This window comes from Xenopus tropicalis, chromosome 2 (assembly GCF_000004195.4).
Source record: "Xenopus tropicalis strain Nigerian chromosome 2, UCB_Xtro_10.0, whole genome shotgun sequence".
NCBI lineage: Eukaryota > Metazoa > Chordata > Amphibia > Anura > Pipidae > Xenopus > Xenopus tropicalis.
The window spans coordinates 146,656,618-146,668,832 of NC_030678.2; positions in this window are offsets into that span (position 1 = coordinate 146,656,618).

Below are 12,215 nucleotides of genomic sequence, written 5' to 3' on the forward strand. Positions count from 1 at the left end.
CTCTTTACCCTTGTTGGATTTGTCAGAATGTGTACTTTCCAAAAATATATGGTTTTGTGGGGGTCTCTGTATAGTTAGGGGAAGTTTTGGCACATAATAAACTGACAGGGGGCTCTGTGTGCAAAAGCTGAGCTGGCAGGCGAGAAATCCTTATGCGCTATTTTCATTTAGGGTTCAGTACATACTGCAGACTTTGGTATATCTATGCATATTGGGCATCAAACTGTTCAGTAGGCCTCTGGTGTTCCTATTTGGGGTGACTTGCCTTTGTACGCAAGAAATTGTGTGAGATAAATGCGACAAATTGCAACATTTTTAGGCGATTTTCTGAAGTCATAAAAAACAATAACTTTAGGAAAGCTCTGCAGATTGGTACTTTGGTGTAGAAAGGACACTTTACCCTTGTTGGATTTGTCAGAATGTGTACTTTCCAAAAATATATGGTTTTGTGGGGGATCTGTATAGTTAGGGGAAGTTTTGGCACATAATACACTGACAGGGGGCTCTGTGTGCAAAAGCTGAGCTGGCAGGCGAGAAATCCTTATGCGCTATTTTCATTTAGGGTTCAGTACATACCGCAGACTTTGGTATATCTATGCATATTGGGCATCAAACTGTTCAGTAGGCCTCTGGTGTTCCTATTTGGGGTGACTTGCCTTTGTACGCAAGAAATTGTGTGAGATAAATGCGGCAAATTGCAACATTTTTAGGCGATTTTCTGAAATGTCATAAAAACCGATAACTTTAGGAAAGCTTTGCGGCTTGGTACTTTGGTGTAGAAAGGACTCTTTACCCTTGTTGGATTTGTCAGAATGTGTACTTTCCAAAAATATATGGTTTTGTGGGGGTCTCTGTATAGTTAGGGGAAGTTTTGGCACATAATACACTGACAGGGGGCTCTGTGTGCAAAAGCTGAGCTGGCAGGCGAGAAATCCTTATGCGCTATTTTCATTTAGGGTTCAGTACATACTGCAGACTTTGGTATATCTATGCATATTGGGCATCAAACTGTTCAGTAGGCCTCTGGTGTTCCTATTTGGGGTGACTTGCCTTTGTACGCAAGAAATTGTGTGAGATAAATGCGACAAATTGCAACATTTTTAGGCGATTTTCTGAAATGTCATAAAAACCAATAACTTTAGGAAAGCTCTGCAGATTGGTACTTTGGTGTAGAAAGGACTCTTTACCCTTGTTGGATTTGTCAGAATGTGTACTTTCCAAAAATATATGGTTTTGTGGGGGATCTGTATAGTTAGGGGAAGTTTTGGCACATAATACACTGACAGGGGGCTCTGTGTGCAAAAGCTGAGCTGGCAGGCGAGAAATCCTTATGCGCTATTTTCATTTAGGGTTCAGTACATACCGCAGACTTTGGTATATCTATGCATATTGGGCATCAAACTGTTCAGTAGGCCTCTGGTGTTCCTATTTGGGGTGACTTGCCTTTGTACGCAAGAAATTGTGTGAGATAAATGCGGCAAATTGCAACATTTTTAGGCGATTTTCTGAAATGTCATAAAAACCAATAACTTTAGGAAAGCTCTGCAGATTGGTACTTTGGTGTAGAAAGGACTCTTTACCCTTGTTGGATTTGTCAGAATGTGTACTTTCCAAAAATATATGGTTTTGTGGGGGTCACTGTATGGTTAGGGGAAGTTTTGGCACATAATACACTGACAGGGGGCTCTGTGTGCAAAAGCTGAGCTGGCAGGCGAGAAATCCTTATGCGCTATTTTCATTTTGGGTTCAGTACATACCGCAGACTTTGGTATATCTATGCATATTGGGCATCAAACTGTTCAGTAGACCTCTGGTGTTCCTTTTTGGGGTGATTTGTCTTTATCTGATCTTTATCAAGAAATTGTGAGAGATAAATGCGGCAAATTGCAACATTTTTATGCGATTTTCGAAATGTCATATAAATCTGCAAACTTAGGAAAGCTTTACAGCTTGGTACTTTGTAGCAATAAGAAATATTTACCCATTATAGATTCGGGGGGATGTGTATTTTCCAAAAATATATGGCTTTCTGGGGTGAATGTACTTTTTTTGTAGCATTATCCCACATAAAGGATGTAAATGTGTTGATTTTGCAGGAGCTGAAATGATAGATCATATGGGGGTATGTTCCCATTGGGGCCCCTACATGCCACATACTTAGGTAAACCTATACATATTGGGCATCAAACTGTTCAGTGGACCCCTGGCGTTCAAATTTAGGGTGTTTTATCTTGGTACCTAACACTATGTGGGAGATAAGATGCTGCAAAGTGGAAGCTTTGAGGGGATTTTTGGAAATGTCATCAAAATTGCTAACTTTAGAAAAGCTGTGCGGCTTGGTACTTTGGAGTAGAAAGACATGGGTACCCATTTTAGATTCGGGGGAATGTGTACTTTCCAAAAATATATGACTTTCTGGGGTGAGCGTACTTTTTTGTAGCTTTATCCCACATATAATGATGTAAATGTGTTGATTTTGCAGGAGCTGAAATGACAGAAATGACAGTATATATGGGGGTATGTTCACATTGGGGCCCCTACATGCCACATACTTAGGTAAACCTATACATATTGGGCATCAAACTGTTCAGTGGACCCCTGGCGTTCAAATTCAGGGTGTTTTATCTTGGTACCTAATGCTATGTGGGAGATAAGATGCTTCAAAATGGAAGCTTTGAGGGGATTTTTGGAAATGTCATCAAAATTGCTAACTTTAGAAAAGCTGTGCGGCTTGGTACTTTGGAGTAGAAAGACATGGGTACCCATTTTAGATTCGGGGGAATGTGTACTTTCCAAAAATATATGACTTTCTGTGGTGAGCATACTTTTTACTAGCTTTATCCCACATATAATGATGTAAATGTGTTGATTTTGCAGAAGCAGAAATGACAGTTCATTTGGGGTATGTTCACATTGGGGCCCCTACATGCCACATACTTAGGTAAACCTATACATATTGGGCATCAAACTGTTCAGTGGACCCCTGGCGTTCAAATTCAGGGTGTTTTATCTTGGTACCTAATGCTATGTGGGAGATAAGATGCTTCAAAGTGGAAGCTTTGAGGGGATTTTTGGAAATGTCATCAAAATTGCTAACTTTAGAAAAGCTGTGCGGCTTGGTACTTTGGAGTAGAAAGACATGGGTACCCATTTTAGATTCGGGGGAATGTGTACTTTCCAAAAATATATGACTTTCTGGGGTGAGCATACTTTTTACTAGCTTTATCCCACATATAATGATGTAAATGTGTTGATTTTGCAGAAGCTGAAATGACAGAAATGACAGTTCATATGGGGTATGTTCACATTGGGGCCCCTACATGCCACATACTTAGGTAAACCTATACATATTGGGCAGCAAACTGTTCAGTGGACCCCAGGCATTCATATTTAGGGTGTTTTATTTGGTTACTTTATGACCTGTAGGAGATAAGATACTATAGACTGGAAGCTTTGAAGCGATTTTTTTAAAAAATCACAAATTTTGATAAAAACCAATAACTTTAGGAAAGCATTGCGACTTGATAGTTTGGAGTAGACAGACAGTTGTGCCTATTCTGTATTCCCCAGAATCTGTTCTTTCCAAAAATGTACAATTTTCTGGGATAAACCTTCTGTTAGTGGAATTTTGGCCTTGAAATCCAAAGTATGCAGTTTTTTTGGAGCAGTGCTTTGGGAATTTGGTAGTGTACTGCTGGGAGTTTTTGACCTATACAAGTGAGAAATCTCCATAAAACTATATATATTTGGTATTGGCACGTTCAGGAGACATGGGACTTTCCAAATCAGTTGTATATTCGTGCATAAAATAATTTTTGTTTCTAGTATGTGTTTTATGTGCATTTTTAGACATTTAGAAGCCTATATCTTGTTACAGAATTGGAATTACACAAAAATTCTACCATATTTTGAAAGCTTAGGTTGTTCTGAAAAAAACAATATATTGTTTTCCTTGGTAAACTAAAAGTCCCCCCGAGGAAAGGCCCCTAAAGTGAAACAGTGCAAAATGTTCAAAAACTGTCTGGCAATACAAGTTCCGCTTTGACCAAAATGGCTGGCAGTAAAAGGGTTAACCCAATGGGGTATGCCTGTACTGGCAAAGTGTAGTGCAAATGTCAGGCGCTCACTAATGAAAGTCCCTGTGGGGGGCTGATTGGACCCTGTGTATTTGAAATGCCAGAGCCTATTTTAAATTTTCTTTTGGACTTGCAATGGTACCTATGCCCACTATGGTAATCCAAATACAGGATTAAATAAATGTTGATTGAACCAAACCCCCTTTTAACCCTAGCAAATATTCTGGGGTGTCATAGGTACCCCAACCCCTAGAGAGCTACATAATTATCTTTGATAGCTAGAGAACTTTGAACTGGGGGTGCTGATTACTGCTCAATCTATAACACGGCTTATAGAGCTCTGCGGAAATCTCTGCCAACTTCTAGAGTGGTAGTTTTCCTCTGAACAGTGGAAGAATGTACCACAGCGGCACTTAACATTCCAGCTGTACAGCTTCTATAACTGCGCCAAAAGATTTACATTCCCCCTCTTCCAGCGCAGTCTGGGCTATTGCATAGTGTATGCAGGGCTTCCAATAACTCCTTATGCCTTGGGATGGAAACAGAAGATGTTTGTGGTACATCTGGCCTGCTGCTTACATCTCATGAAACAAGTAGTAACTAAATACAATACAAAGGTAAAGCATCTGTCTAGTGAATACATTGCTGGAAGCCCTATAAATAAAAGTTTATTCATTGCTTAGAACATTTTTATATATTTGATCACATTCATATCATAGATTAACCATATATACTGCTCCAATATGAAAATGGCCCATCAAATGCTATTAGAAGCCTTGGATACATATCAATAAACCAGTGCTGCAATAACCTTTTCATTACCAATAGATACTCTGTACCCTTACATGCCACAGATCTATTCCTATGCCCACACCTCATAATAAACCCATCCCACTCTATAAAGAAATGTAAACATACTATGAACACAATATGGTTAATCATCTAATAACACGATAATGATGCTTACAGTAAAATTAAGAATTCTTTCCATTAAAGGAGACATATTGTGTAAAAAACAATGTGTCAGTGTATTATACTATTAAATATATAAGGATTTCTCCAAAAACCCTAATAGTCCCGCCAATTTGTTCCATTTTCTGCTGCCTCTTCCAGACTGTGTAGGGGTGCAAGCATTACACTGCATTATAGTATAGGAACCAATCAGCAGCTAGATCTGATAGAGAACGGAAGGGGTTATGATTGGCTATCCCCCTCCTACTATGCTTCTGGCAGGAACAGTTAGAACATGCCCACCCCTCATTTAAAACATGGACAGGGACAGTATCAGGATTATGGGGAGCTCCAATAAAGGGGCCACTTTTACAGCTAATGATAATATTAAGCCCAGAGTCAAAGCTGACACATATATTATTTTATTGCCTAAATATTAGGAGCGTTTCACTCTAATTTTTTTTTTAGAGGCGACTGATATCAGTAAGAGCCTTGGATATTGTTTGCCTCATCAATCAGGCAGGTCTAAAAAATTTGGTTGGGTGCCTTGGAAACTGGCCGGACATTGTAAGGTTAATGCTGAATCACCAGATGGGGTAAAAAATTCCTTTGTTTTTACCTGCATTGCTCATGATTCAGCTCATGATTCGGCCACTTTAATATTCTGTTCAGGAGGGTTTCCAACGACATGGATGTGCCTGGATGTTGTTATTGGGGAGAAGATAGTTTACAAGGCAAGGGTGCCAGATTATGTGAAAGAATGGGCGCACACCTAGAAAAGCCATCTAGCCAAGGCTGCACCAACTGCACTTTAAATACAGTTTGCACTCACTACAGACCAGCAACATACGTTTATTCAATGTGTCCCTGATTTGTTAAATATAAGGAGGCAAAAGACAGAGCAGACACAGTAGAAAGGCATAAGTCTATAATATTATACCCCACCTAAAGCAGGGACCTCAGTAGTTTTGCTTGCAATTTGTATAAATGTTTATTGCAAAATTCTCTCATTAGGCAACATTTTATTGTGGGGATTACATTCCCAATAACTCTAAACCAATGATTACTGGAAATTAAAATATGCTAAGAACTAGATGAGATTTATTCATCTGGGGAACAAAACTGTTTTTTACTGGAGGACCCCCTTAAAGTGGACCTGTCACCCAGACATAAAAAGTTGTATAATAAAAGTCCTTTTCAAATGAAACAAGAAACCCAAATTCATTTTTATATTAACACATCCAAACCCATTATAAAGGCATTTAAAAATCCCAGCTGTCAATCATATATTGCTTGCCCCGCCTCTATGCCTTAGGCATAGAGGTGGGGCAGACAAGTACTTTAAATTTCAATTCAGCTCACACTTTCCCCCTCTCTCCTAACCATCTAATTGTGTAGCCAGTGCATGGGCCTGGGCATCTGGTCCCCCATTCTGGTCATACACAAGATTTTGGGGTGATACAAAGCTTGCCTTAATAACAGTGTCCACAAAATGGCAGCTGCCTATTTGATGCGATTGTGTAATTCCAGGACTGAAGGAAACAAGATTTATATTACTTATTACTTAAGTGAAGTTTATTTTGCTTAACCAACACAATAGAAAAGAATTTTGAATTATTTCTTAGGGTGACAGGTCCCCTTTAAGGTTTAGGGCCTAAACACCTGCAAGGTTATGTTTAAAGACCCCAACTTTTACATTTAACTTAGGTTCCCTTATTTTGTTGACACTCCCTAATCTATAGTAGGGGGATGCCTCAAATGTAGATTGTGTGCTGTCTGTATAGCTAGTGACAATAACAGCAGCAGAGCACTGATCCAAAGCTGCTTTGTAAACTCAACATCCAATGACCTATGATGAATAGGAAATAATAGTTGTTTAGATGAGCCTGCCACATGTGGAAAATAAATGCAAAGAACTGATTGGTGAGAAAGGGCGTGATATAGCCCCAAACATGTTGTGTGCAGTGGTTTAAATAAATGCTAAAGCAATTAACCTGCGTGAAGATGCTCTCCTCTTATTCTGTAATATACCAAAGGGCCAGGCGGTGAGCCATTGTGGATCGATGCATCGTGTTTGTGAGCAGTAAGGCTGAGCGTTTGAACACTCATATTTGGACACATAGTAATAAACTACACATACCTGTATTATATATTCCTTTTATATAGTCCTTACAGGGTCCCCCTCTCCCGGCCCCCAAATAAAATGCTGCAAAAAGCATGTCATCCTTCTGCGTGAAATGTCTGAACATTAGCTAATGTGTATGTGCTCATTTTTTCCCCTAATTTTTCTTTGTGGAGTGGAGCTTATTTATATGGGTTGGAAATTACATGTTTGTCTTCTGTTGGTGAGGTGTGTTTGAAAAGTGGTGCTCCATGGGTCACATACTGTATATGCACACTGTACATGTGACCTGCATGTCATCATTGGTTCCATCTGTATAAGCACAAAAAGATTATGGGGAAAATTATGTGTAACATCAGGGCTAAATGTTGGTGGACTGTGTATGCACTAGCATGGTGGGCAGGGTAGGGGTGAATGAATGATAGATGTGTTTTATATTATTATTATAGGAACATAAGGAAATATTACAGACAAACAGTAACATAGTAACATAGTAAGTTGGGTTGAAAAAAGACATACGTCCATCACGTTCAACCATAAAGTGCAAAACAGCGCTGTGAGTACAGTTACTAAGTACAATGGAAAACCAGTGGTGTGAGATATGTAGACATTGTTTTTTGTGGAGGGAAGGTTACAGAGGAAAATGAGTTGTATTACAAAATGGCCACAAAGCAGCATGTGAAGAGACAAACTATTAGAGATGAACTTACATATTCTGCAGATGTCAGATGCTGGTTTACACAGGGGAGGTGACAGCAGGAGACTTGATTTACAAATATTAAATTAAATTATTTTCAAAGAAACAAGCTGACAGTGGGACAAGGGTAATACTATTTCACATATGCAAGGTGATTGAGAGATAAGTTGATGTTATAATTCACAGGGGGAACAAGGCAAAAAAAATAAATGACAATATTTTTGAAAGGAAATAAGTGATGTATTTGGCATAAGTGGGGTGGCGTTAAAGAAGTCTGACACTATTTGAAGTCATCCTTTAGAAGTACATACATTCCATTTCAAAAAGACTATTAATTAATGCAAAGAGGCATAGGAGGGTGACTTCATTGACTTCCAGGGATATTGTGCAAAAGTGCTTTTTTTCACCCTAAAATGTTAAGTATTCATACATGCACTTCTGTGGGGGGTTCTCACTCCATAGATTGTAAGCTCTACAGGGCAGGGACCTCCATCCTTTTGTGCCTTTGACTCTTAACTTATTGCAACTGTAGCTTGTATTTATTTGCAGAGCGATTTGACAAAATTGGAAAACTGGGCAGCAAACTGGAAAATGAGGTTCAATGTGGACAAGTGCAAAGTTATGCACTTCGGTAGAAATAATATAAATGCGAACTATCTACTAAATGGTAGTGTGTTGGGGGTTTCCTTAACCCTTTAAGTGCCAGCCGAATTCGTCATTTCGGTTCCCCCCAGTGCCAGACGTTTTTTAAGCATTTTGTACTCATTCACTTTAACAATGTTTTTTGGTAGAAAAACCTCCATGAAACTAGGGAAATTATATATCGTTTTTTTCGTCACTAATTGGGCTTCGACATACATACCAAATTTTATAACTTTTCTGGAGATATGATGTGTATTTTGGGTGAAATATGTAAAAAAAAATAAAATTATGAAAAATTTCTGTATATTTTGAGTTTTTTTCCATAGAAAAGTTAATTTTACACACTTTTTTTTGTTGTTTGTAAAAGCCCTGATACTCCCAAGTCCAACGATACCAAATATGTGGTGGTACCCCACAGTTCCTGTCCAGAAGTAACCCCCAAACTAAAGCAATACTTTGTACAATATCACACCAGAACAAAGCAGAAAAGCGCTTGTAACAGTTAATGCAGCATAACTTATATGTAAATCTAAAATATCCCCTCATGTTTGGTATCTTTAGAAACTACAGACCTTCAGGTTTCTAGGTGCAATGTAGTTTTCACTCAAAAGCCAAATACCTTTTGTCAGTGCATTGTGAAATTTGGAACTTTTTATGACATTTTTTTTTTTTTCTAAAACGTAAACTTGGACGCATGATCAAATGTGGATTTGACAAAAAAAAATCTCATAAAAATTTTCTAACAAAGGCATATTTGAAAGACAAACTTCTCCTGAATAAAATGATGCCCCATATGTATGGGTGCACATAAAGACATGGGCACCAAACACTCCAAAGCAGGGGCAATGCACAAGGGCAATTACAGCTAAAAATGTGGGGGCTGCGCTCTATATGCACTTCCTGCAGTTTTTCAGTGTTAACCCCCCTACCTGTGAAATAACCCCCACAAACTATATATTTCTGAAAAGTGCACACCTTCAGCTATTCAGAGACACCACTCTTCTCTTTCTACATGGAAAATTGTGGCCGCAGTCCCTTGCAGAAGTCAGCGCTTTGGTCAGAAATCAAGGAAAAACCAGATAAAAAACCTAGATTTCTCCCCAAAATCTCCATGGCAACTACCAAAAACTTACTAAACATCAATCTGCAAGTTCCCCTGAATAAAACGATACCCCATATGTATGGGTGCACATAAAGACGTGGCCACCAAATGCCCCAAAACAGGGGCAATGCATAAGGGCAATTTCAGTTGAAATTTTGGGGGCTGCGCTCTATGTGCACTACCTGCAGTTTTTCAGTGTTAACCCCCCCTAATTGTGAAATAACCCTCACAAACTATATATTTCTGAAAAGTGCACACCTTCAGCTATTCAGAGACGCCACTCTCCTCTTTCTACATGGAAAATTGTGGCCGTAGTTCCTTGCAGAAGTCAGCGCTTTGGTCAGAAATCAAGGAAAAAACAGATACAAACCTAGATTTCTCCCCAAAATCTCTATGGCAACTACCAAAAACTTACTAAACATCAATCTGCAAGTTCCCCTGAATAAAACGATACCCCATATGTATGGGTGCACATAAAGACGTGGCCACCAAATGCCCCAAAACAGAGGCAATGCAAAAGGGCAATTTCAGTAGAAATTTTGGGGGCTGCGCTCTATGTGCACTACCTGCAGTTTTTCAGTGTTAACCCCCCCTAATTGTGAAATAACCCTCACAAACTATATATTTCTGAAAAGTGCACACCTTCAGCTATTCAGAGACACCACTCTTCTCTTTCTACATGGAAAATTGTGGCCGCAGTCCCTTGCAGAAGTCAGCGCTTTGGTCAGAAATCAAGGAAAAACCAGATAAAAAACCTAGATTTCTCCCCAAAATCTCCATGGCAACTACCAAAAACTTACTAAACATCAATCTGCAAGTTCCCCTGAATAAAACGATACCCCATATGTATGGGTGCACATAAAGACGTGGCCACCAAATGCCCCAAAACAGGGGCAATGCATAAGGGCAATTTCAGTTGAAATTTTGGGGGCTGCGCTCTATGTGCACTACCTGCAGTTTTTCAGTGTTAACCCCCCCTAATTGTGAAATAACCCTCACAAACTATATATTTCTGAAAAGTGCACACCTTCAGCTATTCAGAGACGCCACTCTCCTCTTTCTACATGGAAAATTGTGGCCGTAGTTCCTTGCAGAAGTCAGCGCTTTGGTCAGAAATCAAGGAAAAAACAGATACAAACCTAGATTTCTCCCCAAAATCTCTATGGCAACTACCAAAAACTTACTAAACATCAATCTGCAAGTTCCCCTGAATAAAACGATACCCCATATGTATGGGTGCACATAAAGACGTGGCCACCAAATGCCCCAAAACAGAGGCAATGCAAAAGGGCAATTTCAGTAGAAATTTTGGGGGCTGCGCTCTATGTGCACTACCTGCAGTTTTTCAGTGTTAATCCCCCCTAATTGTGAAATAACCCTCACAAACTATATATTTCTGAAAAGTGCACACCTTCAGCTATTCAGAGACACCACTCTCCTCTTTCTACATGGAAAATTGTGGCCGTAGTTCCTTGCAGAAGTCAGCGCTTTGGTCAGAAATCAAGGAAAAAACAGATACAAACCTAGATTTCTCCCCAAAATCTCCATGGCAACTACCAAAAACTTACTAAACATCAATCTGCAAGTTCCCCTGAATAAAACGATACCCCCTATGTATGGGTGCACATAAAGACGTGGCCACCAAATGCCCCAAAACAGGGGCAATGCAAAAGGGCAATTTCAGTTGAAATTTTGGGGGCTGCGCTCTATGTGCACTTCCTGCAGTTTTTCAGTGTTAACCCCCCATACCTGTAAAAAAAACCCCACAAACTATATATTTCTGAAAAGTGCACACCATTAGCTATTCAGAGACGCCACTCTCCTCTTTCTACATGGAAAATTGCGGCCGCAGTCCCTTGCAGAAGTCAGCGCTTTGGTCAGAAATCAAGGAAAAAACAGATACAAACCTAGATTTCTCCCCAAAATCTCTATGGCAACTACCAAAAACTTACTAAACATCAATCTGCAAGTTCCCCTGAATAAAACGATACCCCCTATGTATGGGTGCACATAAAGACGTGGCCACCAAATGCCCCAAAACAGGGGCAATGCAAAAGGGCAATTTCAGTTGAAATTTTGGGGGCTGCGCTCTATGTGCACTTCCTGCAGTTTTTCAGTGTTAACCCCCCATACCTGTAAAAAAACCCCCACAAACTATATATTTCTGAAAAGTGCACACCATTAGCTATTCAGAGACGCCACTCTCCTCTTTCTACATGGAAAATTGCGGCCGCAGTCCCTTGCAGAAGTCAGCGCTTTGGTCAGAAATCAAGGAAAAAACAGATACAAACCTAGATTTCTCCCCAAAATCTCTATGGCAACTACCAAAAACTTACTAAATATCAATTTGCAAGTTCCCCTGAATAAAACGATACCCCATATGTATGGGTGCACATAAAGACGTGGCCACCAAATGCCCCAAAACAGGGGCAATGCAAAAGGGCAATTTCACTGAGCTCTATGTGCACTTCCTGCAGTTTTTCAGTGTTAACCCCCCATACCTGTAAAATAACCCCCACAAACTATATATTTCTGAAAAGTGCACACCATCAGCTATTCAGAGACGCCACTCTCCTCTTTCTACATGGAAAATTGCGGCCGCAGTCCCTTGCAGAAGTCGGTGCT